The following is a 27,927-nucleotide window of genomic DNA, read 5'->3' on the forward strand; positions in this document are numbered from 1 at the left end:
CTCTTGCGAACACACAAGTAATCACAGAAAAGCAATCACAAGAGACACGCGAGTTTATCCCGTGGTTCGGCCAAGTAACACTTGCCTACTTCCACGTTGTGGCGTCCCAATGGACGAGGGTTGCACTCAACCCCTTTCAAGTGATCTAATGATCAACTTGAATACCACAGTGTTCTTCTTTCTTAGACTTTCTCCCATTTGCGAGGAATCTCCATAACTTGGAGCCTCTCGCCCTTACAATTGATGATCACAAAGAAGCACAGAAGTAAGGGAGGGGAGAGCAACACATACAAGACTCAAAACGAGAGCACAATCACGCACACAAGTCACAACTCGAGCTCAAAACACAACGCAAGGAGTTCTCAACTCAAATGGAGCTCAAGTCACTATCTCAAAGAATCAAATGTGTGAGAATGGAGTCTTGGAGTCTTAGGATCTTTCTTGTAAGCTTGGGTGACTCCTCCATGCGCCTAGGGGTCCCTTTTATAGCCCCAAGGCAGCTAGGAGCCGTTGGAGATCAACAAGGAAGGCTAATCTTGCCTTCTATCGTGTGGCGCACCGGACAGTTCGGTGCGCCACCGGACAGTCCCTATAGACAGTCCGTTACGGATCTCCTTCCTATTTTGGCGCAGTCGACCGTTGCAGATTCGCGGCAGTTGGCGCACCGGACAGTCCGGTGCCTCCTGCCGACCGTTGGCGCGGGCCACGCGTCGCCCACGGATTGCGTGGCCGACCGTTGCGCGGTCGACCGTTGGCTCACCGGATAGTCCGGTGAATTTTAGCCGTACGCCATTGAACTTTTCCGGAGAGCGATGACTTCGCCGCGGACGACTCACCGGACAGTCCGGTGCACCATCGGACAGTCCGGTGCACCATCGGACAGTCCGGTGAATTATAGCCGTACGCCGCCGTCGAGTCCCGAGAGCGGCCTGTTCACCGAGACTGGTCTGGCGCACCGGACACTGTCCGATGCACCACCGGACAGTCCGGTGCACCCAGACCGAGCAGTAGTTGGTTGTACATAGCCAACTCTTTTCCAATCCATTTTCTCCTGTTTCTAGCACTTAGACACAAAACATTAGTACCCAAATCAATGTACTAAGTCTAGAAACGTACCTTGTTACATAATTTGCACTTCTTCAACCTTTGGCACAATTTAACACTTAGAGAATATGCGTTGGGCACTTAATCACCAAAACACTTTAGAAATAGCCCAAGGGCACATTTCCCTTTCATAATCTAAATTATATAATCCAAATTATAATCTAGATATATTATAATCTATATGTAGCTGTTTGGTAGTTTGGATTATAAAAATGTAGATTATTCATAAAGACAACAATACCCTTGTTTGTTTATTTGAGGTGAGAAAAAAGATGGCATATATTGTAATTTCTATTTACATAACAATGGGTAGTGGGTCTTTTGCCAAAATAATCTCAAATAAGCTACTCTTGAGGAGATTGAGATTATCATAATCTGGGCTTTAGATTATATAATCTGAACTTATAATCTAGTTGTTTGTTTAACTACTAGATTATTTGCGTTGGATTATATAATCTAGAGAGATTATAATCTGAAACAAACAGGACCTAAGGATCTGTTTGATTGTGTTATGACTGTGAAAAAAATTGTTGTGGAAGCTGTTAGAAAATTCTTCGATATATGTTTTCACAGTTCCATACGAAAGCCACTAAAAGTAGGTCCAGATATGATTTCAGTTTTGCACTACGAGAAATTCCGCTTTTAGAAAAAAGCCGTTTCCTGGATCAAACCCTTTAGTTTGGCTTTTAGTAGATAAAAGTCAAACCAAACACACCCTAAAATATCTTTGCTATTTAATTTGGAATATCAAGAGAAATTTAACCCTTTATCTCCCTCCGGTACCCTTGCCTCCAAATAAACCGTCGCTCCATACACAGGTGCCCTCGTATCAATTTGAACTGAATCTGAATATATGCCGACGGTGAACCAGAGGTGAAGTAGTCAAGGTTCTGCGCGCCGGTGGTTCTAGTTCTAGCACTCCACGAGGACTCCGAATCCTCGTTGCACACACACGGTATACAGCACAAAATTAAACACAAGCGCAAAAGGTAGCCATCATCATCATCATCCTAATCCGATGACGACTCAAGCATGTGTGTACGACGTACGTGGGCCTTTTTTGCCCCTTAATTCCTTGCACACGTTAAAAGTTCGAATCGTGACTCGCTGTGTCGGCCGGCTTGAAAGTGAGGAGGAGGAGGAGGATCCGGCACGAAGGATCCAAACGTGTACACTGATCCTTTTGAAACAACAGGGGGGCGTCAAAGTATTCGTGGCTAAGAAAGCGAGGATGAGCCTGAGCCATACTAGCATAGTAGCTTATGGCTCTAGAGCCATCGTGTGTATTGTGTCATCACCCACTGTACTCCGTAGTACTGTATGTGTTTTCCTCAGCTTTGGCGTTCAGTAGTGCGCCTGCTTTTGCGACGGCCGTATGAATGAACGGCTGGCTCATGACTAGGTTGGTCGTCTACGTATAAGAGCGGTTGTTGGAGATTATTGGTACGCTGGTTTCTGTACCCGTGGGCTTTGCTTTGCTTTTACATCTCTGTGCACTGGACCTCTACGGGCTTTGCACTGACGGGCCCATGAACGCATTGGATACGTTGCCCGGGGAACAACCCAAACAGCCAACGGCAGCAGCTCTAGCAGCACCACCCTAGTGACAGCGTTGCCGGCCGCTCCTTCCTAGTCCTAGAGCCCTAGGAAAGGTTACTGCCAGGACGGCAGCATGGTTGCTGCCACTTTCGACGTGTTTCCCCTCCTTTCTGACGGGACACTCGCGGAGTCGTCGTGGTCGCCGGAGCGCCACCGTGCGTTACCCACCCGGCCGGGCAAGCATGTCCTCGGCCGTCAAGGTAGCGTCAACAAGCTGACTCAGCGGCGTCCTAGAGCGCTTTTGCTCGGGCTGAATTCGGACGCTGCTTGACCTGGAGATCCCCATCGCGGGATCCTTTACCTCTGCCTCTCTGCAAGGGTGTAAACAATCCTGAGACATCAGTGTGTATTTTTTCGAAGAGCACATCTTTTGTATTTTTTCCACAACAACACTATGGGCATGTTTGGTTCGGCTTTTTTCTGATGAGCTTTTCTGAAAAGCTGACTGTGGGAAAAAGCTGGCTGTAGGGAGAAGCTGACTGAGAATAATCTGAGTGTTTAGTTGGGCTGTTGTGGGGTGAAGCTGGTGGTTAGAATCTAGGTGTTTGATACACAGATTCTGATATTGTAGATTCTGAGTGAAAAAGAAAATATGCAAAGACACAATAATCAACAACTCATTACAATGATATTACCTTCGGGTGAGTGATGTGGTTAGTAATGTTGATAAAAACATTCTTATATGTACGAATTAGTGAAAAATGAACGGCTGAGCTGGGACATCGTGCTGAATAGTAAAAAAAAGAAAGCCCGAAGTTTGTACAGTGAATAGATGCTTCACACTATTGAATCCACAAAGAACAAAAGCACTGGTACCTGCACAAGCGGCTCGGCTTTCTGGAGAAGCGAGGTTGTGGCCGCTTTTCTTGGACCGTTGCGGACCAACTTCTCCGCGAAGCGCTTCGGTGAAACGCTGCTCAAGAATCAGCGCGTTTGGATGGCCCACGCGGATTCTGGTGGCCACAAGCTGCAGAGAAGCTCAAACAAACACGGCCTATACATGATTTTCGGCGGCTAAAGTTATTTTCGGCGGCACGGGGTAGGCCGCCGAAAATAATATACTATTTTCGGCGGCGTACACTGGCCGCCGAAAATAGGCTTATTTTCGGCGGCCTCTGACACTGGCCGCCGAAAATAAGTCTATTTTCGACGGCCTCTGACACAGCCGCCGAAAATAGGCTTATTTTCGACGGCCTTTAACCTAGCCGCCGAAAATTAGGATTTAAAAAAGGCTCCTGACTTCTTCCTTCTCTGTCTCTTTCTCAACCCGCGCCGCCGCTTCTGCTTTCTTCCCCGCGCCGCCGCTTCTGCTTTCTTCCCCGCGCCGCCGCTTCTGCCCCGCGCCGCGCCGCCGCTTCTGCCCCGTGCCGCCGCCACCGCGACGCCCATCGCCGCCTTCTGCCCCTGTGCGTTGCCCCTACCCGCCCGCCCGTGCGCCGCGCACGCTGTGCCGCCCTGCTCGCCCGCGCGCGCGCGCCGACCACCGCCGCGCCGCTGCTGCCCCTGCCCAACAGCGCACGCTGCCCTGCCCGTCCCGCGCTGCCCGCCCGCCGTGTGCTGCCCGTCGGCCGCGCCGCCGCTTCTGCCCCGCGCCGCCGCCACCGCGACGCCCATCGCCGCCTTCTGCCCCTGCGCGCTGCCCCTACCCGCCCGCCCGTGCGCCGCGCGCGCCCCTGCTTGGTCGCCGCGCACGCTGTGCCGCCCTGCTCGCCCGCGCGCGCGCGCCGACCACCGCCGCGCCGCTGCCCGCCCGCCGCGCCGCTACTTGCCTGCCCGCCGCGCCGCTGCTGCCCCTGCCCAACAGCGCACGCTGCCCTGCCCGTCCCGCGCTGCCCGACCCCGGCCGCCATCGCCGTCCGCCGCCACCGTCGACGTCCGCTGCCGTCCTCCGCTACGGTCGACCGCCTGCGTCTACTTCTTCTACCACTCCGCCGTCGTCGTCAAACTCTTCGCCATCCAAAGGTATTTTTTTGCGTATTTTATTTCATATTTTCGGCGGCCGTTATTTAATTGCCGCCGAAATTAATATATATTTGTAAATGTTTGTTTGATTTGTGTTTGGTTAGTGTTATTGTTTAATTTAATTTCATTAATATATTAGTGGTATATGTGGTTTAGGTATTAGTGGCATATATTTGTAAATGTTTGTTTGATTTGTGTTTGATTAGTGTTATTGTTTAATTTGATTTCATTAATATTGTATTTGTGTCATTAATTTTATATTACTATTATATTATTAGTTTTACAAGTACATTATATTTGTACGTAGAATTGTTGCATTATTATGATATGTGGTAGTTAGTTTGATTTAATTAATAGTATATCATTTTATGTTTTATATATACGTAATATATTGTTTAGTGGCAGCGAGGTTATGCTGCCGAATTTTTTTTGATCCTTCTAGTTTGATGTGGGTTTAGAACCTATCTTTGCCTATACATATGTGGTAGTTAGTTTGATTTAATTAATAGTATATCATTTTATGTTTTATATATACGTAATATATTGTTTAGTGGCAGCGAGGTTATGCTGCCGAATTTTTTTTGATCCTTCTAGTTTGCTGTGGGTTTAGAACCTATTCTTGCCTATACATATAGGAACTAAACCCTTAACGAAGTTGAATAATGGTTTAACGATATGGTTCGGTTTAACAGTCTCAGGCATGGCTGAAGACCGTGCATGGATGTACAATGGCTGGAGTAGGAATGGACGTCATTCTGATGAGTGGGTAGCCAAGACCAAAGATTTTGTGGACCACGTATTCGCCTTGTCCTTAACCGGCACTGTCAGATGCCCTTGTAGGCGGCACGAAAACAGTATATTTCTTAATAAGGAAAGAGTTAGCCTAGATCTTTGTCAGTTTGGATTTATGCCCGGATATAAGGTGTGGAAACATCATGGTGAGGTAGTACCCAACAGGAATGTAGAAGAGGAGGAGAACAATGATTGGGCTGGCGATGATGCGATGCATGAGATGCTAGATTCGCTACGTCCAGAATTCAACCTAAGCTCCGAGGATCCTGCCACACCAGAGGTTTCCAGATTTTTTAAACTACTAAAAGACTCTGAAGAGCCGTTGCATGAACACACAGATGTGAGTATACTCACTTTTGTGACTCGGCTCATGGCCATTAAGTCCAAGTACTTTTTCTCGAACAATTGTTACAATGAGATTTTAAAGTTATTAGGAGATGTGCTCCCAAAGCCCAATAAGTTGCCTAAAGACATGTACCAATCAAAGACAATTATCAAAGGTCTCGGTATGGATTATGAGAAGATTGATGTGTGCAAAAATAATTGTATGCTTTTCATGAAGGAGCATGCGGAAGAGAAAAAATGTCTGAAATGTGGACAATCTAGATTTGTGGAAGTTGTTAATGATGAGGGTGAGAAGGTGATGACAGATGTTGCACATAAGCAGCTATGCTACTTGCCACTAACTCCTCGAGTGAAACGGATGTTTCTATCTAAAAAAACCACTATGCACATGCGATGGCACAAAGAAGGTGTCCGTGATAACGATGACCTAATCGTGCACCCTTCAGATGGGGATGCATGGAAGGCTCTCGACACGTTTGATCCCGACTTTGCAGCTGATCCGAGGAATGTTCGAATCGGCCTCGCGACCGATGGCTTCACACCTTTTGGTCAAATGGCATCATCATACTCATGTTGGCCCGTCTTTGTTATTCCATACAACCTTCCACCTTCTCTTTGTATGAAATATGAATTTATATTTCTTTGCTTAATCATTCCTGGCCCAGACTATCCTGGAAAGAACCTCAATGTCATGTTAAAACCCTTGATTGAAGAGTTGAAGGAGCTTTGGAAAGGTGTTGAAGCATACGATGTTTTTACAAAACAGATATTCAAACTTCGAGTTACGTATTTGTGGTCGGTGCATGACTTCATGGCGTATGCTATTTTTACCGGTTGGAGTACACATGGTAGATTGACATGTCCATATTGCGGTTCAGATACAAATTGCTTCCGTCTTGCTCATGGTGGAAAGATCACTTACTTCGATTGTCATCGACGCTGGTTGCCCAGGAAACACCCCTTCAGGAGCGATAAGAAAAACTTTATAAAGAACACTGTTGTCGGCGTTTCGAGATCGGGGGTCCCTCAGGCCGACGAGTGAGTGCCGCGTGCCCCAGCCCAGATGGGTCGAGCGCGTGGGCGAGCACAAAGGGGGGAGAGAGCGAGGCGGCCGGAGTCCGGCGTGAGAGAGGTGGGAAGTTCGTCCCGCGCCCAGGTCGGGTGCGCTTGCAGTAGGGGGTTACAAGCGTCCACGCGGGAGAGGGAAGCGAGCGGCCCCAAGAGAGCGCCTGTCCCGTCCTCGTCCCTGCGTGGCCAACCCTCTTTAGGAGGGCCCTGGTCCTTCCTTTTATAGGCGTAAGGAGAGGATCCAGGTGTACAATGGGGGTGTAGCAGAGTGCTACGTGTCTAGCGGGGGAGAGCTGACGCCCTAAGTACATGCCAATGTGGCAGCCGGAGAGATCTTGGCACCCTGCTGGTGTGATGTCGTGGCCGTCGGAGGAGCGACGGTGCCTGGCGGAGGGACAGCTGTTGGAGCGGTCGAGTCCTTGCTGACGTCCGCCTGCTTCCGTAAGAGAGCTGGGAGCCGCCGTCGTCACAGAGCGTGCGGGGCGCCATCATTGCCTATCTGGCGGAGCTGGCCAGATGGGACACCGGTCTTGTTCCCTGCGGCCCGAGTCAGCTTGGGGTAGGGTGATGATGGCGCTTCCCGTTGACGTGGCTGGCCTGCGCCATAGGCTGGGCGATGTGGAGGCTCCTCCGAAGCCGAGGTCGAGTCTGTCTTCCATGGCCGAGGCCGAGTCCGAGCCCCTAGGTCGGGCGAGGCGGAGGTCGTCGGCAGAGGCCAGGGCGGAGTCCGAGCCCTGGGGTCGGGCGGAGCGAAGTTCGTCGTCTTCTGGGGCTGAGCCCGAGTCCGAGCCCTGGGTCGGGCGGAGCAGAGTTCGCCGTCTTCCGGGTCTTAGCCCGAGTCCGAGCCCTGGGTCGGGCGGAGCGGAGTTCGCCGTCTTCCGGGACTTAGCCTGAGTCCGAGCCCTAGGTCGGGCGGAGCGGAGTTCGCCGTCTTCCGGGACTTAGCCCGAGTCCGAGCCCTGGGTCGAGCGGAACGGAGTTCGCCGTCTTCCGGGACTTAGCCCGAGTCCGAGCCCTGGGTCGGGCGGAGCGGAGTTCGCCGTCTTCCGGGACTTAGCCCGAGTCTGAGCCCTGGGTCGGGCGGAGCGAAGCTTCCTATGGTGCCTTTGGCAGTGCCTGACTGCCTGTCAGTCTCACTCTGTCGAGTGGCACTGTAGTCGGAGTGGCGCATGCGGCGCTGTCCTTCTGTCAGACCGGTCAGTGGAGCGGCGAAGTGACGGCGGTCACTTCGGCTCTGCTGGAGGGCGCGCGTCAGGATAAAGATGTCAGGCCACCTTTGCATTAAATGCTCCTACGACTTGGTCGGTCGGTGCGGCGATTTAGTCAGGGTTGCTTCTTAGCGAAGGCAGGGCCTCGGGCGAGCCGGAGATGTGTCTGCCGTTGGAGGGGGGCCTTGGGCGAGATGGAAACCCTCTGGGGTCGGCTGCCCTTGTCCGAGGCTAGGCTCGGGCGAGGCGTGATCGAGTCGCTCGAATGGACTGATCCCTGACTTAATCGCACCCATCAGGCCTTTGTAGCTTTATGCTGATGGGGGTTACCAGCTGAGAATTAGGAGTCTTGAGGGTACCCCTAATTATGGTCCCCGACAGTAGCCCCCGAGCCTCAAAGGGAGTGTTAACACTCGCTTGGAGGCTTTCGTTGCACTTTTTTGCAAGGGGACCAGCCTTTCTCGGTTGCATTTTGTTCCGGTGGGTGCGCGCGAGCGCACCCGCCGGGTGTAGCCCCCGAGGCCTCGGAGGAGTGGTTTCACTCCTTCGAGGTCTTAATGCCTTGCGTAACGCTTCGGCTGGTCTGGTTGTTCCCTCATGCGAACTGGCCGTAGCCCGGGTGTACGGTCGGGGCCCTAGTTCTCGGGCTGGTATGTTGACGCTGTCAACGGTTTGGCCGGAGCCGGGTTTGCGAGAGCAGCCCCCGAGCCTCTGCACAGGGCGAGAGGGCGGTCAGGGACAGACTCGGCTTTTTTACATACGCCCCTACGTCGCCTTTCTGCAAGGAGGAGGGGGGGAAAGCGCCATGTTACCCTCGATGGGCACCGAACATGGTGTCTCTGGTGAGCTGCAAGCGGGTAATCCGAGTGGACGTCCGTGCCCCATTCGTTAGGGGTCGACTAGGGGCCCAGAGGCACGCCCAAAAGTACCTGCGGGTGATCTGCCGGACCCGGTCCCCTGGCGACGGGGTCCGAGGGCTCGATGCCTCCCTCCGATGGGATTCCATTACAAGATCGCTCCCGCTGGTCTCGGAAATGTCCTAGGGTACCTCGGGAGTGCAGCCCGAGCCTCGGTTATGTATCGAACGTACCCCTGGTCATCCCTCGCTCGGTGTCTGAGGCGACTGTGAACCCTTCGGGGGCCAGCCTTCGAACCCCTGATCAGTAATGGGCGCGGAGCCCGGGTAGCCTGAGGCGGCTGTGGAACCCTTCGGGGGGCCGGCCTTCGAACCTCTGACCAGTAGTGGGTGTAGGGCCCACGCGATCTGAGGCGGCTGTTGAACCCTTCGGGGGGCCAGCCTTCGAACCTCTGATCAGTAAGGAGGCTCGGAGCCTGGTTCCTTCACGGGGAAGGATCCTTTTCGGGGTATCCCCCTTTCCCGGTCCCTATTGCAAGAGATAGAGAAAGAGGAAAAAACGAAAAGGATACGGAATCGAAACGACGCGGCGTACCTTTTTTGGCGCGGTTATTTCGGCGAAGGCGAAGCGTCGCCCGCTTCTCCTGCCAGAAGCGCCGCCTGTCCTGCCGTGGAGTTAATGCGACGGGGCGAGTGGTTGGCGGGGCGGCCGTTGCGCGTGCGCGAGCCGTTCGAGGAACGGACCACGAGCGCGTCGTCTTCACGCTGTGAGAGGGGGTTCTCTTGCTGCCCCCGGATGGGACGTGAGCTTGGCTGACGACGTGACCGCTGCTCCCGCCCGCCTGCCACTGCCATTACTGCCGGCCCACTTTTGGCCGCGTTTGACCGCCGCGTCAGGCTGGCGCCGCTGGGTCGTGTGCTGGGTCGCCTCGAGTCGCGGTACTGGTTCCGCAATCGAGGAGGCGCGGTGGTGGCGCAAGTGGCGGTGCAGTTGCTTGCATGCAGCATCCAGCGCGCCGGTTGCGTGACGCGTGGGCCTGGGCCTCCACGCTGGCGTGTCGGGGGTCGGAGAAGCGCGTCCACTTGGCGCGGCTGCATGCCGCCTGCATGGCTGCCCGCCTCTTTCGCCCGTTGGTTTGGGCAAAAGTGGAGGGTCACTTGTAACCGCGGGGCAGTTGTGTGCACCACGCGCGGCGGTTTGGCTTCTTCTGCTCCGAGCCGGTTTGCATGACATGTGGGACCCAGCCCCCGCGTCGCAGGGGAGGACCTTGCGGCGTGTTGGAGAAGACTCAGCCCGTGACGGTTGGAGGCGCAAGCAGGGAGAGTGGCCTTTAAAAGGAGGGCGATCCCTTTCGGAAGGCGACCATGTCTTCTCCCTTCCTTATGCATCGCGTCTTTCCACGTTCCAAGCCCCCGGATGGGGGATGTCTGTCGTCTTTTCGCCTTATCGTTGGAGGAACGCAACTCCGTGGGAGTTGGTACCTTTCAGCCATCGTTCGGCTTCAAGGATTTTCATCATGCAGCCCGGCTGCACCCCTCCGCCGGCGGTCACCCAAGATGGTGACCTCCAGCTTGATGGTTGTCACACCCGGTTTCAGAAGGCAAACCGAATGCGAACTATGTACGTGCCAGGATCAGAACTCACGTACACAGCGATTACATAAATGAACATCATCACACAATGCTCGAATAATAACATAAAAGAGTACTTATTACATCATCGAGTCATAGACATCCACATAGTCATTGCCTTAACAAGTAAATCAAAGTGCTAAACGAAACACAGTAAAGCTAAGGCCTTCACAGGCAGCTGACTGGGGGTTGCCGCCAACCCACACCTAGAATTCGTCGTAGTCTTGGAACTCCTGGAAGTCTCCTTCCACGGCTTCACCTTCTCCTGAGCAGTGGTTACAATGCGGACAACCTGGTGTTTTGTGGTAAAGCAAGGATGAGTACACATCAACGTACTCAGCAAATGTCCCGTTTGGCTGAAGTGGACTAGCTTTATGTGGGGTTAGGCTCAAGCAGTTGCTTTTAGTTGGTCAGGTATTTATCATTAGTAGAAGCCAGATTTTAGCATTAACCAACCCATAAACCATTTCCTCATCGAGGAACATCATCATCATAGTCGAACCAAAACCATATCATAATCATTGTATCTCGAACCATCTGTATCTCTAATCAAAGAGGATCCCAAGGCTGCTCTTAATCGTGAGCACGGCTGATATACCAGTTTCACTACCCTCTGCAGAGGTTGCACACTTTACCCATGAGTCATGATTCCCTTTCTACCCGGGGAGAGCTAATCCCCATTGACCACTACCTAGGTGGTCCGGCAGGGCATCACTACGTAGCTTTTACAAAGATTCCCTAGAGATCATAGCTGCCCGTTAGGTTTCTCCAGTTTGATAAACACAGTACCCCTCCCCGCAGGAGAGTGGCTAACAAAGAGCAAAACGAAAGAACCTCGGCACTCAGCCTCGGCAGAGCAAGCACTGTGCCTGGACCCCATTGACGGCACGACGGCTAAGCAACTACACCTCTAGTTCATCTAATTAATCAGCTAAGGGCACCCCATTTCACCCTCATGGTTGCACTGTTATCCCGGGTGGTCTCTCAACGAACCAGTCCTTACGGAGAGGTACTCAGGAAACAGCCTGAGCCCCCTAGAGTATCACAAGATCATCAACATCATCAGGATAACAGTATCATAAATAGTCACATCATGTTCATTGATTATGTTAAAGCAGTAGCAAGGTGCTAACCATAATAGCCCATAAGGTCATCAAGGATAAAGTAAAATGTAAAGCTAGTCATCCTTAGGTTTCAAGTAAGTAGTGCGGGGTAGTAAGTTATAAATGAATAGGACATAATGGGACAGAGGACACTTGCCTTCACCAAACTGCTGATCAGGGACTTCCTCTGCAACCTCCTCGGGAAACACAGACTGCTCGTTGTCTACGTAAAGTAATCATTCACACTATGCACTTGGGAAGATAACAAACAAAAAGCAACATGCCAAACATATGCAGCAGAGAGATCACAAGTTCATAGTTTGAAAAGGGGTAGGCATTCTGGTGTTCCCTAGGTCTGGGGTAGAGGACTATACAAAGTGATTCACTATCCACTAATCAGGTTTAAGTGAGTGGTGGGATTAAATTATTACATGGTTTTAAGTTACTAAACTTAAGTGTTTAAGTCCATAAACTTAAGTAATCCAACTCTTATTAAAGTCTACCAATTTCTAATTATCTCAATTAAGGTTCCAATAGTCTTAATCCTATCCTAGTGATTAACTATTAATTGGTACATGGAAACAGCAGGGAAACATTGTTTGAATAGATAGACAAAAACATAATGAGCATTTTGCAATTTGAAGCACCCCATTTGGAGTTCATATGACAAAGTTATGAATTTTACAAGTTTGGGGATTAAAATTATACCCTAAATACCTATTTTGAATTAAATAAAGGGGCCAGGGACTTAACTGCGAGAAACGAGGGACGGCGGGTTCAAATTCCAGAAAACCGGGGGTCTCTTTAAGAAAATGCGCAGGCGAAGGGGTATCGGGCTCCTACGGCCGTCGGATCTCAAGCGAACGACCAGGATTAGATCCTGCGGGCGGGCGCGCGAGCGCGCGGCGGCCTGGGTGACTGACAGGCGGGACCAGGCGGGCAGAGCGCGCGCGGGCGGGCTGACAGGCGGGGCCGGCGGGCAGGGCGAGCGCGCGGGCGGGCTGACAGGCGGGGCCGGCGGGCAGGGCGAGTGCGCGGGCGAGCTGACAGGCGGGGCCGGCGGGCAGGGCGAGCGCGCGGGCGAGCTGACAGGCGGGGCCCAACTGGCAGGGAGATGGGGTGAGGGGGAAGTGGGCCTGGGCCGCTGGATCTCCGGCGGACGGCCAGGATTAGGTCCGGGCGAGTTGAATCAGGGCCGCCCGATCTGGGATGAACGGCGGGGATCGGGTGGGCGGACTGGGTCTTTCCTACGGCTAACTGGGGCGGCGGCGCTCGTCCCCGCGGCGGAGGGCTCGCCGGAGACGAGGGGCGCGGGCGTTTGGCGGGCCTCTGGGGCGACCTGAGTGGCCGGGAAGGTTGGGGAGGGCGCGGGGAGTTCTCTGGTGGGGTCTGGGTCGGGGCAGAGGCACCAGAGGGGGGCGGTTCACGGCGGAGCGGCTCGGCGGTGGGATTACTCTACTCCGGTGAGGAATTACACGCGGCAGAGAGCAAAACAAAGGGCGATAGGGGCGGGAGAGGTCCCTTACCTCAAGACGGGCTCCGGGGACTCCTCGGCGGCGGCAATGGCACGACGGTGGTCCGAGGCGACGGTGGGGGACCTCCGCGGCTGCACGGGGAACGGCGGGTGAGCGTGGGCAGAGAGAAATAGGGAGGGGGAGAGGGAATTGGGGCGCGTCCCGGGTTGCGGACGCCGGGGCGAAGCTCACCGTGGCAACGGACACAGCGGAGCTCCAACGGCGGCCGGGAAACGAGCTCGGGACGGCGGGGGTTATGGCGGCGGCGCTCTGCGTGCGCGCAGCGAGGGGGAAAGAGGGTCTACTGGGGCGCAAATGGGGGAGGGGGTGAGGGCGAGTGGGGTTCGGGGCTCAAGTGGCCAGGGGCGGGTCAGTTCCGAGCTCCACGCGCGACGTGGGCGCGGGGAAGGCGGACGCGCGCAGCTCGGCGGCGGTTACGCGGGGACGACGGGGCTGACAGCCTGGGCCCGCGAGCAGAGAGAGAGGGGAGAGCGGAGGCGGGCGCGCGGGAGGCGGCTGCGCTGACGGGCGGGCCCGCCGGGGCAGAGAGAGGAGGGGGAGGGAGAGGCGCGCGCGCGGGAATGGGCCGGTTGGGCCGAAAGGCCGAGGGGGCGGCGGGGTTGGGCCTCTTTCTCTTTTCTTTTTATTCTGAATTGTTTTTCCCTTTTCTTTTTATTTTCCCTATTTGATCCAAATTCAAACAAGCCACAAATTCAAACCAAACCTTCCAAGAATTATGCACCAAACAAAAGTGAAATCTAGGGTTCAACATGATGCAACAATTCATACTCCCCTTAGGGTTTAACATAATAAACTATAATTACAAATAAAATAAGCACTTATCTCCTATAGAAATGAGAAAGAAAAGAATGAGGAAGGATGAGAAAAGGAAGTAACACCTGAATTTGTGAATATGAGCAAAGAAATTTTATACCCCCAAATTCAGGGTGTTACAAACCTATCCCCCTTAAAAGAATCTCGCCCCGAGATTCAAGGTTGGTCAGCAAAGAGTTCAGGGTATTTGGCCTTCAGATCATCTTCTCGTTCCCAGGTTGCTTCTTCCTCCGAGTGGTGACCCCATCTGACTTTGCACATTCTGATGGTGTTTCTCCGGGTGACTCTGTCTGCAAACTCCAGAATCTGCGTTGGCTTCTCTATGTATGTCAGATCCTCCTGGACTTCCAAACCCTCCACTGGCAACTGTTCTTCTGGTACTCGCAGACACTTCTTCAATTGCGACACATGGAACACATTGTGCACTGCCGACAAGCTCTCTGGTAGGTCAAGCTGGTAGGCCACTTCTCCACGCTTTGCTTGAATCTGATACGGTCCAACGTACCGGGGTGCTAGCTTGCCTTTGACTCCGAACCTTCTGACTCCTCGGATAGGTGACACCTTCAGATAGACGTAGTCTCCCACTTCAAAACTCAGTTCTCTTCTCCTTCTGTCAGCATAGCTTCGCTGTCTTGACTGGGCTGTCTTCAGGTTCTCCCGAACCATTTTGATATTCTCTTCGGCTTCAAGCAAGATGTCGGGGCCAAACACCTGTCTCTCTCCAGGCTGGTCCCAATGCAGCGGAGTCCTACAACTCCGTCCATAGAGTGCCTGAAACGGCGACATCTTCAAGCTGGCCTGGTAACTATTGTTGTAGGAGAATTCTGCATAAGGTAGCCTTTTGTCCCATCCTGACTTGTCTTGCAACGCACAGGCTCTCAACATATCCTCTAGGATCTGATTGGTTCTTTCAGTCTGACCGTCTGTCTGCGGGTGATAAGCTGAGCTGATGTTCAAATGTGTGCCCAAAGCTTCTTGTAGCTGCTGCCAAAAATGAGAGGTGAATTGCGTTCCTCGATCTGACACTATCTTCTTCGGCACACCATGAAGGCAGACTATCCGTGACATATATAACTCAGCTAGCGTTGCTCCGGTGTATGTTGTCTTCACAGGTATGAAATGGGCCACCTTTGTTAAGCGGTCCACAACCACCCAGATGGAATCATAACCGGCCCGGGTACGAGGTAGGCCAACTATAAAATCCATCCCGATCTCATCCCACTTCCACTGAGGAATCCGCAAAGGCTGCAACAATCCGGTGGGCCTTTGATGCTCTGCTTTGGTTCTCTGACAGCTATCGCAGATGGCGACATATTCTGCGATCTCTCTTTTCATGCCATACCACCAAAACCTTCTTTTTAAATCCTGGTACATCTTCTCACTTCCAGGGTGTATCGAGTAAGCTGTCTCATGAGCTTCCTTGAGGATCAGTTCCCGAATAGGTTTGATGTCGGGAACACACAATCGGTCCTTGAACCATATTACTCCTTCTTCATCCTCTCGAAAGTCTTTGCCTCTTCCTTCTTGGATCAGCTGCCGGATCTTGTTGATGTTTTCATCATCCTTCTGCCCTTCTTTGATCTCCCGCTCTAGGGTGGGCTCTAATTCCACTGTTACTCCTTGCATACTGTTCAGGAAACCGAGGCTCAGTCTGTCGAATTCTTTGGCTAACTCATACGGCATCGGGTACGAGGCCAACATATTGACTTGACTCTTCCTGCTCAGAGCATCTGCAACAACATTGGCTTTGCCTGGGTGGTAATGTATCTCCAGCTCGTAGTCTTTGATCAATTCCAACCATCTTCGCTGCCTCATGTTTAACTCTGACTGGGTGAATATGTACTTCAGACTTTTATGATCTGTGTAGATGTCGCACTTCTGTCCATACAGGTAATGTCTCCAGGTCTTTAAGGCATGAACCACTGCTGCCAACTCCAGGTCATGTGTGGGATAATTTCTCTCATGTATCTTCAGCTGTCGAGACGAGTATGCTACAACTCTTCCTTCTTGCATTAGCACACATCCCAATCCGGTGTACGAAGCGTCGCAATACACTGAGAATGACTTGTGAACATCAGGCAGGACTAGCACAGGAGCTGTAGTCAATCTATTCTTTAGTTCTTCAAATGCTTCCTGACACTTTTGAGTCCATTTAAACTCAACTTTCTTCGCTAGCAACGCTGTCATTGGCCTAGCAATCTTTGAGAAGCCTTCAATGAAACGTCGATAATATCCAGCCATTCCAATGAAGCTCTTGATCCCACGAACATCCTTCGGTGCTTTCCAGTTCAGGACATCTGCTACTTTCTTTGGATCCACTGCTAACCCATCTTGATTTATGATGTGACCCAGAAATAAGACTTCATGAATCCAGAACTCGCATTTGCCCAGCTTGGCATACAACTGATGCTCTCGAAGTCTTTGCAATACCATCTTCAAATGCTCTACATGATCTTCCTCACTTTGAGAGTATATGAGAATGTCATCGATGAACACTACCACAAACTTGTCTAGATAGTCCATGAACACGCTGTTCATCAGATACATAAAGAAGGCTGGCGCATTTGTCAAACCAAAGGACATAACTGTGAACTCATATAACCCATACTTGGTGATGAATGCCGTCTTCGGTATATCTGAGGGTCGGATTCTGAGTTGATGGTAACCAGATCTCAGATCTATCTTCGAGAATACGCTGGCACCTCTGAGCTGGTCGAACAAATCTTCTATCCTTGGCAGGGGGTACTTGTTCTTGATAGTGACTTCATTCAAGGCTCTGTAGTCTATGCACATCCTTTTGGTACCATCTTTCTTCTCTACAAACAACACTGGAGCGGCCCAAGGCGAGGTACTTGGCCTGATGTAACCCTTCTCTAACATCTCATCTATCTGCTTCTTGAGTTCCACCAATTCTGGTCTAGACACTCGATAGGCTCTTTTGGAAATGGGGGCGGTACCAGGGATAAGCTCTATGGCAAATTCAACCTTTCTCTCGGGTGGCATGCCCGTTAGCTCCTCGGGAAACACATCCGGAAAGTCTGACACAACCTTGATAGCCTCGAGCGGGTTGGGCTCCTTACTATCAACTGAAATCTGGTGACAGACTCCCTCTTCTGACTTAGGCATCCTTAGCTCGGCCACTACCCCTTCTCCTGACGGGGACTTCAAGGTTACGGTCCTCTTGTCACAACTAACATTTGCCTCATACTTCATTAACCAATTCATCCCTAGAATAACATCTATCCCAGGGGTGTCTATTACTATTAAGTCACTGGGGAATCCTATCCCCCTTATTTCCACCATTATATTTGAGCATATTTTATCTGTTTGCACTTTGCCACCAACCGAATTAATCCTCATGGGCGGCATCATTGCCTCTACTGAGATGTTATGCAATTCTACCCAGGTTGCAGTGACAAATGAATGAGTTGCACCAGTATCAAATAGCACTTTTGCAGGATGAGATTCGACTGAGAACATACCTACTGCCACATCTGGTGCATCCTGGATCGCTTCGGCCTCCAAGTGGTTCACCTTTCCACGGTTGTACGCTTGGTTACGATTGCCTGCTGCCGGCTGCAGTACACCTTGCCTTGTTGGAGCATTGGGGTTGGTCTGCTGCTGCGCCATCTTCTTCGGGCACTGCATCGCCCAGTGGCCTTGTTCTCCACAGTGGAAACATCCTCTGCCTCCTCCTTGTGCTGGGGCTGCTTGGTTGCTCTGATTTGCTGCTGGGGCAGGAAGGCGAGGTGCCTGGTTGTTCTGCTTCTGATACTGGTTACTTCCCTGCTGGCTGTGCTGACGATACTGCTGCTGCTGCTGCGGGTACTGCCTCTGAAACTGCTGCTGATGCGGACGCTGATTCTGATTCTGATATCCCTGTGGATGACCAGGTCTGCCTTGCTGAGACGAACTGCCTGAGAAACGTGGACGGCTGATGCCTCCGGACTGGGGTCCACTCATCTTGCGCTTCCGATCTTCCATATCCTTACGCTTCTTCTCAGTCATGACTGCCCTATCGATCAGGTGCTGGAAGGTTGGGAAGGTATGATTCATCAGTTGGTAATGCAGGGGATCCACCAAACCTCTCATGAACCTGTACTGCCTCTTGGCATCAGTGTTGACATCCTCGGGTGCATAACGAGACAGCTGCAGAAACTTGTCTCTATACTCACTAATAGACAGGGGTCCCTGCTTCAGAGCCAGAAACTCCTCCTTCTTCACGATCATCAGTCCCTCTGGCACATGGTATCTGCGGAAACTCTCGCTGAATTCCTCCCACGTGATGGCTTCAGGGTCAGCATGGGTGGTGAGGTAGGACTCCCACCAGGACTGGGCTGCTCCCCTCAGCTGGCGGGGACCATACAGAACCTTCTCCCTGTCGTCGCATTGGGCGGTGCGCAGCTCCCTCTCCACTGCGCGCAACCAGTCTTCTGCATCCATGGGGTCAGCAGAATGGGCGAAGGTAGGAGGGTGCCCTCTCATGAACTCACCACGCTTATCTCGTGGCATCTGGGGCATCTGCACTTGCAATTGGGGTTGGGGTTGCTGTTGAGCCTGCTGCATGGCTGCCAGAGTCTGCCCAATGGCCTGCACTGCCTGGGTCTGCATCAAGAACATCTGCTCCACTGACATCGGGGGTGGTGGGGGAGGCTGCCTCTGATTTTCCTCCTGCTGGTCATGCTGCTCTAGCTGAGCACGCCTGTTGCATCGGCGCCTGTTGTCAGACATCTGTGGAAGACATTCATACATCAGCATTGATCTTACAATCCTTCAGCATAAGAAAAGAGAATACAGAATTCTTCATGACACTGAGTGAACAAAGAGCCTCACTGATCCTCATTCATGATTCAACACAGCTTCTCAGATAAGAAAGGAAAGTAAGAGTAAATGGTTTCCCAACTAAACAACTGACTTCATTAATATTACTAGCTAAGCCAAACTGCAGGGGAAACCCGCAGGTTGGCAACAGTCATTACAAAGATTCAAATCCAGTACAAGTTCATCATAACAAGCATGAAAGCGACTGATAAGCAAACTAAACTAAACGGAAGCAACTGATAAGCAAACTAAACTGACTACCTAAGATTGAGACATCCGACTTAAGAATTATTACAAACTCCGACGCTAACGATCTAAGGATCCAGATCTATCCTGGTCTTACAGACAGGGGAACCATAAGTGTGGTGACCACGTGGCGGGGAGCGGTATGGGTGCTGAGTCCCAACAGGAGCGGGAGAACCACCCTCCTGGTGATGGCGCTCTGCCAACTCAGCACGCAACTCCGCAATCTCCGTTCGAGCCCTGCTTAGCTCGTCCAGAGAGTGGTCCAGCTCAGTGTTAAGCACTGCGACTAGGTTGACTGTGCTGCTCAACCTAGGGTTACCCTCACCAACAGGTGAGACAACCACACTCTCTGTGCTGCCAGTAGGGCGGCGGGGGTAGTACCGAAGGTTAAGACCGTCGGCCACGCCACCGAACAAAGAACAGTACTGGGAGAGTGCATGTCGTGCTGCATCCTGCATAGCCGCCTCTGCAGTGTCCCTCTCGGAGATGGAATAGTGCTCCGAAACGGCCTCCGCACCCCGGAGGTCATCCTCCGGACGGCGAACTAGGCAGGTAGCCTCCCAGCAGTCCGGGTACCTCCCGCGACTGTGCTGGTAGACTACACAATGATACTCGATCGACCAGGTGTGCCGGTCGAAAGCCTGGCGCAGCAAGGTGTCGAGTGCGTCGTGGAAGTGACAACCGCGAGCGGCGTCACGGGTGATGGGTCGGGCGACCCATCCTTCCGCCTCCTGCGGCTCAGAAGACTCCGTGCTGTGGTCTGAGTCGTCGTCGTCGGGGTCTCCTCCAGGATCTCCTCCAGTAGCTCCTCCAACAGCCGGGACGTCCCGCGGTGGTGCAGGGGGCGCCTCCAGCTGGGCAACAGAGGAACGGGGCCTCACGGACTCCACCTCTCGCTGGGGTGGGGAGGAAGAGCCCTGCTGCTCTCTGTGCTGGCGCCGGCGTTCCTGCTCCTCACGCAGGCGGTGGTGCAGCCTCTCCAGGTGACTCGACTGACCGGACACGGTGCGGTGCAGAGGACGCTCCGCAAGTCGAGACGGCAGGAAAGGAATCACCGACTTACGCGCAGTGTGTCTAAGACGAGCCATCTACAAAAGACACCGTAAGCACAAGAGTAAGAGCAGAACTAATATGACAAGTGAGTAAACCATAAACAGAATGAGATAAAATTTTTTAACAAGGTGTAGTATATATAGATAGTAAAACATAGGGTTGGTCGAGGTGACCGACTTTTGAAGTAACATCAGAGGTCAAGGTGAGGGGGAGGGTCAATAGTCCTTAGTACGACCAGTGCTACTCTAGGTCAGCGGTCCTAGAGTCAGCACGGCTTTGATACCACTTATGTCACACCCGGTTTCAGAAGGCAAACCGAATGCGAACTATGTACGTGCCAGGATCAGAACTCACCTACACAGCGATTACATAAATGAACATCATCACACAATGCTCGAATAATAACATAAAAGAGTACTTATTACATCATCGAGTCATAGACATCCACATAGTCATTGCCTTAACAAGTAAATCAAAGTGCTAAACGAAACGCAGTAAAGCTAAGGCCTTCACAGGCAGCTGACTGGGGGTTGCCGCCAACCCACACCTAGAATTCGTCGTAGTCTTGGAACTCCTGGAAGTCTCCTTCCACGGCTTCACCTTCTCCTGAGCAGTGGTTACAATGCGGACAACCTGGTGTTTTGTGGTAAAGCAAGGATGAGTACACATCAACGTACTCAGCAAATGTCCCGTTTGGCTGAAGTGGACTAGCTTTATGTGGGGTTAGGCTCAAGCAGTTGCTTTTAGTTGGTCAGGTATTTATCATTAGTAGAAGCCAGATTTTAGCATTAACCAACCCGTAAACCATTTCCTCATCGAGGAACATCATCATCATAGTCGAACCAAAACCATATCATAATCATTGTATCTCGAACCATCTGTATCTCTAATCAAAGAGGATCCCAAGGCTGCTCTTAACCGTGAGCACGACTGATATACCAGTTTCACTACCCTCTGCAGAGGTTGCACACTTTACCCATGAGTCATGATTCCCTTTCTACCCGGGGAGAGCTAATCCCCATTGACCACTACCTAGGTGGTCCGGCAGGGCATCACTACGTAGCTTTTACAAAGATTCCCTAGAGATCATAGCTGCCCGTTAGGTTTCTCCAGTTTGATAAACACAGTACCCCTCCCCGCAGGAGAGTGGCTAACAAAGAGAAAAACAAAAGAACCTCGGCACTCAGCCTCGGCAGAGCAAGCACTGTGCCTGGACCCCATTGACGGCACGACGGCTAAGCAACTACACCTCTAGTTCATCTAATTAATCAGCTAAGGGCACCCCATTTCACCCTCATGGTTGCACTGTTATCCCGGGTGGTCTCTCAACGAACCAGTCCTTACGGAGAGGTACTCAGGAAACAGCCTGAGCCCCCTAGAGTATCACAAGATCATCAACATCATCAGGATAACAGTATCATAAATAGTCACATCATGTTCATTGATTATGTTAAAGCAGTAGCAAGGTGCTAACCATAATAGCCCATAAGGTCATCAAGGATAAAGTAAAATGTAAAGCTAGTCATCCTTAGGTTTCAAGTAAGTAGTGCGGGGTAGTAAGTTATAAATGAATAGGACATAATGGGACAGAGGACACTTGCCTTCACCAAACTGCTGATCAGGGACTTCCTCTGCAACCTCCTCGGGAAACACAGACTGCTCGTTGTCTACGTAAAGTAATCATTCACACTATGCACTTGGGAAGATAACAAACAAAAAGCAACATGCCAAACATATGCAGCAGAGAGATCACAAGTTCATAGTTTGAAAAGGGGTAGGCATTCTGGTGTTCCCTAGGTCTGGGGTAGAGGACTATACAAAGTGATTCACTATCCACTAATCAGGTTTAAGTCAGTGGTGGGATTAAATTATTACATGGTTTTAAGTTACTAAACTTAAGTGTTTAAGTCCATAAACTTAAGTAATCCAACTCTTATTAAAGTCTACCAATTTCTAATTATCTCAATTAAGGTTCCAATAGTCTTAATCCTATCCTAGTGATTAACTATTAATTGGTACATGGAAACAGCAGGGAAACATTGTTTGAATAGATAGACAAAAACATAATGAGCATTTTGCAATTTGAAGCACCCCATTTGGAGTTCATATGACAAAGTTATGAATTTTACAAGTTTGGGGATTAAAATTATACCCTAAATACCTATTTTGAATTAAATAAAGGGGCCAGGGACTTAACTGCGAGAAACCAGGGACGGCGGGTTCAAATTCCAGAAAACCGGGGGTCTCTTTAAGAAAATGCGCAGGCGAAGGGGTATCGGGCTCCTACGGCCGTCGGATCTCAAGTGAACGGCCAGGATTAGATCCTGCGGGCGGGCGCGCGAGCGCGCGGCGGCCTGGGTGACTGACAGGCGGGACCGGGCGGGCAGAGCGCGCGCGGGCGGGCTGACAGGCGGGGCCGGCGGGCAGGGCGAGCGCGCGGGCGGGCTGACAGGCGGGGCCGGCGGGCAGGGCGAGCGCGCGGGCGAGCTGACAGGCAGGGCCGGCGGGCAGGGCGAGCGCGCGGGCGAGCTGACAGGCGGGGCCCAACTGGCAGGGAGATGGGGTGAGGGGGAAGTGGGCCTGGGCCGCTGGATCTCCGGCGGACGGCCAGGATTAGGTCCGGGCGAGTTGAATCAGGGCCGCCCGATCTGGGATGAACGACGGGGATCGGGTGGGCGGACTGGGTCTTTCCTACGGCTAACTGGGGCAGCGGCGCTCGTCCCCGCGGCGGAGGGCTCGCCGGAGACGAGGGGCGCGGGAGTTTGGCGGGCCTCTGGGGCGACCTGAGTGGCCGGGAAGGTTGGGGAGGGCGCGGGGAGTTCTCTGGTGGGGTCTGGGTCGGGGCAGAGGCACCGGAGGGGGGCGGTTCACGGCGGAGCGGCTCGGCGGCGGGATTACTCTACTCCGGCGAGGAATTACACGTGGCAGAGAGCAAAACAAAGGGCGATAGGGGCGGGAGAGGTCCCTTACCTCAAGACGGGCTCCGGGGACTCCTCGGCGGCGGCAATGGCACGACGGTGGTCCGAGGCGACGGTGGGGGACCTCCGCGGCTGCACGGGGAACGGCGGGTGAGCACGGGCAGAGAGAAATAGGGAGGGGGAGAGGGAATTGGGGCGCGTCCCGGGTTGCGGACGCCGGGGCGAAGCTCACCGTGGCAACGGACACGGCGGAGCTCCAACGGCGGCCGGGAAACGAGCTCGGGACGGCGGGGGTTATGGCGGCGGCGCTCTGCGTGCGCGCAGCGAGGGGGAAAGAGGGTCTACTGGGGCGCAAATGGGGGAGGGGGTGAGGGCGAGTGGGGTTCGGGGCTCAAGTGGCCAGGGGCGGGTCAGTTCCGAGCTCCACGCGCGACGTGGGCGCGGGGAAGGCGGACGCGCGCAGCTCGGCGGCGGTTACGCGGGGACGACGGGGCTGACAGCCCGGGCCTGCGAGCAGAGAGAGAGAGGGGAGAGCGGAGGCGGGCGCGCGGGAGGCGGCTGCGCTGACGGGCGGGCCCGCCGGGGCAGAGAGAGGAGGGGGAGGGAGAGGCGCGCGCGGGAATGGGCCGGTTGGGCCGAAAGGCCGAGGGGGCGGCGGGGTTGGGCCTCTTTCTCTTTTCTTTTTATTCTGAATTGTTTTTCCCTTTTCTTTTTATTTTCCCTATTTGATCCAAATTCAAACAAGCCACAAATTCAAACCAAACCTTCCAAGAATTATGCACCAAGCAAAAGTGAAATCTAGGGTTCAACATGATGCAACAATTCATACTCCCCTTAGGGTTTAACATAATAAACTATAATTACAAATAAAATAAGCACTTATCTCCTATAGAAATGAGAAAGAAAAGAATGAGGAAGGATGAGAAAAGGAAGTAACACCTGAATTTGTGAATATGAGCAAAGAAATTTTATACCCCCAAATTCAGGGTGTTACAATGGTGGGGGAAAGCGAGCCGGGCTGCGGCCTCTGCCCCTCCCTCAGCCTCAAGGATTTTCATCATCCAGGCCAAGATGGAGGATGGGGCGAGTCGGAGTCGGCCCCTGCGTGGGCGGCGGCCCGCCCCTTCACTCAGTGGTCGGAGGGAAGGGGCGGTTGTCGTCCGTGGCGCTGGCAGCTGCACCGTGCCTGGCTCTCGGAGCGAGTGGCTTCGGAGCCGCTTGCGGCGCCGGCGTCTGCCACGGCAGCTGGAAGAGGTTCTTCCGCCGGCGAGATAGCCAAGGCCGGCCACGGACTGACCTCCAACTCTACGGCCTTCTGCCCGTCCTTGCCTCACAAGTTTTGGCATGGGCGGGGGGGGGGGGGGGGCAGAAGTCGTCGTCGTCGCCGCTGCTGGAGCAGGTGACGGCACGCCGTTCGTCGGTCTTCTGTTGCTCCGCATGCCCACCCCAATCGAGTGGGGTTGTTTGTACCTGCGGAGGGGGGAACCGGAGTTCCGTTTGTAATGGCACTTCAAATGCCAGTGTTTTGTTCATTACAGCTTTCGGGGCCTGAACATGTATGTAATTTTGGCACGGAGCCGTGTTTTTTCCTCATTTTCGAGCACTAAGACTCGCCTGTTGATTATCTGAACCGCTTCACCAAGCATGAGTCGCCCCGTGTCAAGGTGACGAGTGAGGTATCCGTATCCCGGAGGCGTAGGAGTCCCTCGGCTCGGTCGGCCTTGTTGTCTGAGGCTCCTCTAGCTTAGTTAAAGGGACCCCTTGGCCGCTCTTCGACGAGCCGAGGCCAGGGGTAGCAGTATCAGCATGAACAGAGGCGGAGTTGGCTCGAAAATGAAACCTGGTTGGCCGGAGCCTAGCTGGGTTGTCCGTCAGCGGGACCGACGCCGGAGTCGATCAGCCGAGGCCTCGGGTCGGGCAGGCGCCCTTGGAAGATGGTTGGCCGAGGCCCCAGGGGTAACCGGCCGAGCCGCCTGCTCGGGCCGGATTCCCGGAGGAGTCCCTGGCAGCGATTGCCCGGGCGTGATGATGACGTCGTCCTCCAGAGCGGAGATCCTCAGACCGCGTCGCCGTCCGAGGCTAGGTCGGATCTCGCCGAAGGTGTCGTCGATGCCGAGGGTGCTGCCGCCCCCTTCCAGCGCCAAGACCCGAGCCTGCAGGATCAGAGTGTCTTGTAGCGTGTGCCTTCTGCGGCCGCCGAGGCCAGAATACACACCCTCGCTGTGTTGTAAAGCTGCGTCTCCTTTCCTCTTCTTTCGAGTATCTGGACTTTTTTGTCGGTAACAGGGATGTTTGTGCGGGCGAGAGTTGCTTCTCGCGGAAGGTGACGAGTGAGGTATCCGTATCCCGGAGGCGTAGGAGTCCCTCGGCTCGGTCGGCCTTGCCGCTTACGCGCACCTTTACCCGTCCATGAGGCCCTGTCACCGACTCAGTCGAGAAGGCTCGAAGGATCGCTTCGGCAGAAGAGCTTCCGAACGTAAAGACTTGTTCGGTCCGCGGAGTCACTTTATCCGAACGCGAGTTACTTCTCGCAGAAGGTGATGAGTGAGGTATCCGTATCCCGGAGGCTTAGGAGTCCCTCGGCTCGGTCAGCCTTGGCTGCTTACGTGTACTCCGTCGTTTTCAAGATCCACTTTTCGAAGTAGTCAAAAAGCACGAAAGATATTCTGGCAGAAGAGATCTTTTTTTCGAGGAAAATTTCAACGCAGAGGGGGTTCCCCCCCTTTTAGCCCCCGAGGGAGGGTCGGGCTTTGCCGAGGCGAGGCCGACCCTTCCTTGATGACTAAACTTTGCGTGGGTGCAAGGTATATGAATAACTTGAAAACATCTTAAGGGTAGAAGCGACGTAGCTGTTGGATGTTCCAAGCGTTGCCGTAGACCTCGCCTTGGCTGCTGGCCAGCATGTACGTTCCGGGCTTCAGAACTTTGGCGATGACGAATGGCCCCTCCCAGGGGGGCGTGAGCTTGTGCCTCCCTCGGGCGTCTTGCCGCAGTCGAAGCACCAGGTCGCCCACCTGGAGGTCTCGGGGCCGGACCCCTCGGGCGTGGTAGCGTCGCAGGGACTGCTGGTACCGCACCGAGTGTAGTAAGGCCTTGTCCCGAGCCTCTTCCAGCTGGTCCAGCGAGTCTTCTCGGCTAGCTTGGTTGCTTTGATCGTCGTAGGTCCTCGTCCTCGGGGAGCCGTATTCCAGGTTAGTGGGCAAGACGGCCTCGGCCCCGTAGACCAGGAAGAACGGCGTGAAACCCGTGGCTCGGCTCGGCGTTGTCCTCAGGCTCCAGACCACCGAGGGGAGTTCCTTCATCCACCGCTTGCCGAACTTGTTGAGATCGTTGTAGATCCGAGGCTTGAGCCCTTGTAGAATCATGCCGTTGGCACGCTCTACTTGCCCATTCGACATGGGATGAGCCACGACAGCCCAGTCCACCCGGATGTGGTGATCCTCGCAGAAATCCAAGAATTTTCTGTCGGTGAACTGGGTACCGTTGTCGGTGATGATGGAGTTCGGGACCCCGAAGCGATGGATGATGTTGGTGAAGAACGCCACCGCCTGCTCGGACCTGATGCTGTTCAGAGGTCGGACCTCGACCCACTTGGAGAATTTGTCGATGGCGACCAGCAGGTGCGTGTAGCCCCCGGGCGCCTTCTGCAAGGGGCCGACGAGGTCCAGACCCCACACAGCAAAGGGCCAGGTGATGGGTATCGTCTGCAGAGCCTGAGCAGGCAGGTGGGTCTGCTTCGCATATAATTGACACCCTTCGCAGGTGCGAACAATTCTAGTGGCGTCCGCCACCGCCGTTGGCCAGTAGAAGCCTTGCCGGAAAGCATTCCCGACAAGGGCTCGAGGCGCTGCGTGATGGCCGTAAGCCCCCGAGTGTATCTCTTGGAGGAGTTCCTGACCTTCGGCGACGGAGATGCATCGCTGGAGGATGCCTGAGGGACTGCGGTGGTAGAGCTCCTTCTCATCGCCCAGCAAGACGAATGACTTGGCGCGTCGTGCTACCCGCCGAGCCTCGGCTCGGTCGAGGGGTAGCTCTCCTTGGCGGAGATATTGCAGGTACGGGGTCTGCCAATTTCGATCAGGCGTGGCCTCGCTCCGCTCCTCCTCGATGCGCAGTGCCTCGCCCTCGGAGGCCGAGGGTACCTCGGGCTGAACCGAGGGCGCCTCAGGCCGAGCCGAGGGTGCCCCGGGCTGTGCCGAGTGTAACACCCCAGGATCCACAAACATCCTGAAATGCTACTAAACTACACAACTAACATTCATATATAAAATTTTGACAGCATCTCCTTTGAAAATTTGCATAAACGTGGAAGCAACAGAGTATAAGCAGATATCATGATAAGAAAACATACTAGACATTAATAATCGGCTAGCAATGGGAAGATAACCATAACAACATGAATTGAATTAACTAGTGTGCATGACTAGTTAAAGACAAACATCCTTTGACAAGAAGTTTCTAATTAAATCATGGCTGTGCCTGGGCAGCGTTATTATGAGAGTGAAGGTGGACGTGCTGCTACTCCCTCATTCCCAACATGAATCAAGTACCTGCATTGAGTAATGCAAGAGTGAGATGAAACATCTCAGCAAGTGAATTATTTCGACGAGATATTTAAACCAAAAAAATTGAATTAATCAACATTTTAAAGGGATCACAATTGAGATCAGAAATACTTGTAGATATAGAACTCAATAGTCCCAAAATAACCAATGCCATCTCATTTCCTCGAACAACCACAATAGGTTGTATAACACTTTCCTGCATCAACAATACCTGCAAATATCACTTCAATGTATGCATAGTAATGCAATGTGTAAGTCCTCTGCCTTCATACCTCTTAGAGTATAAAACCACACCATCTGCAAATAC

Source organism: Zea mays, chromosome 5, assembly GCF_902167145.1.
Source record: "Zea mays cultivar B73 chromosome 5, Zm-B73-REFERENCE-NAM-5.0, whole genome shotgun sequence".
Taxonomy (NCBI): domain Eukaryota; kingdom Viridiplantae; phylum Streptophyta; class Magnoliopsida; order Poales; family Poaceae; genus Zea; species Zea mays.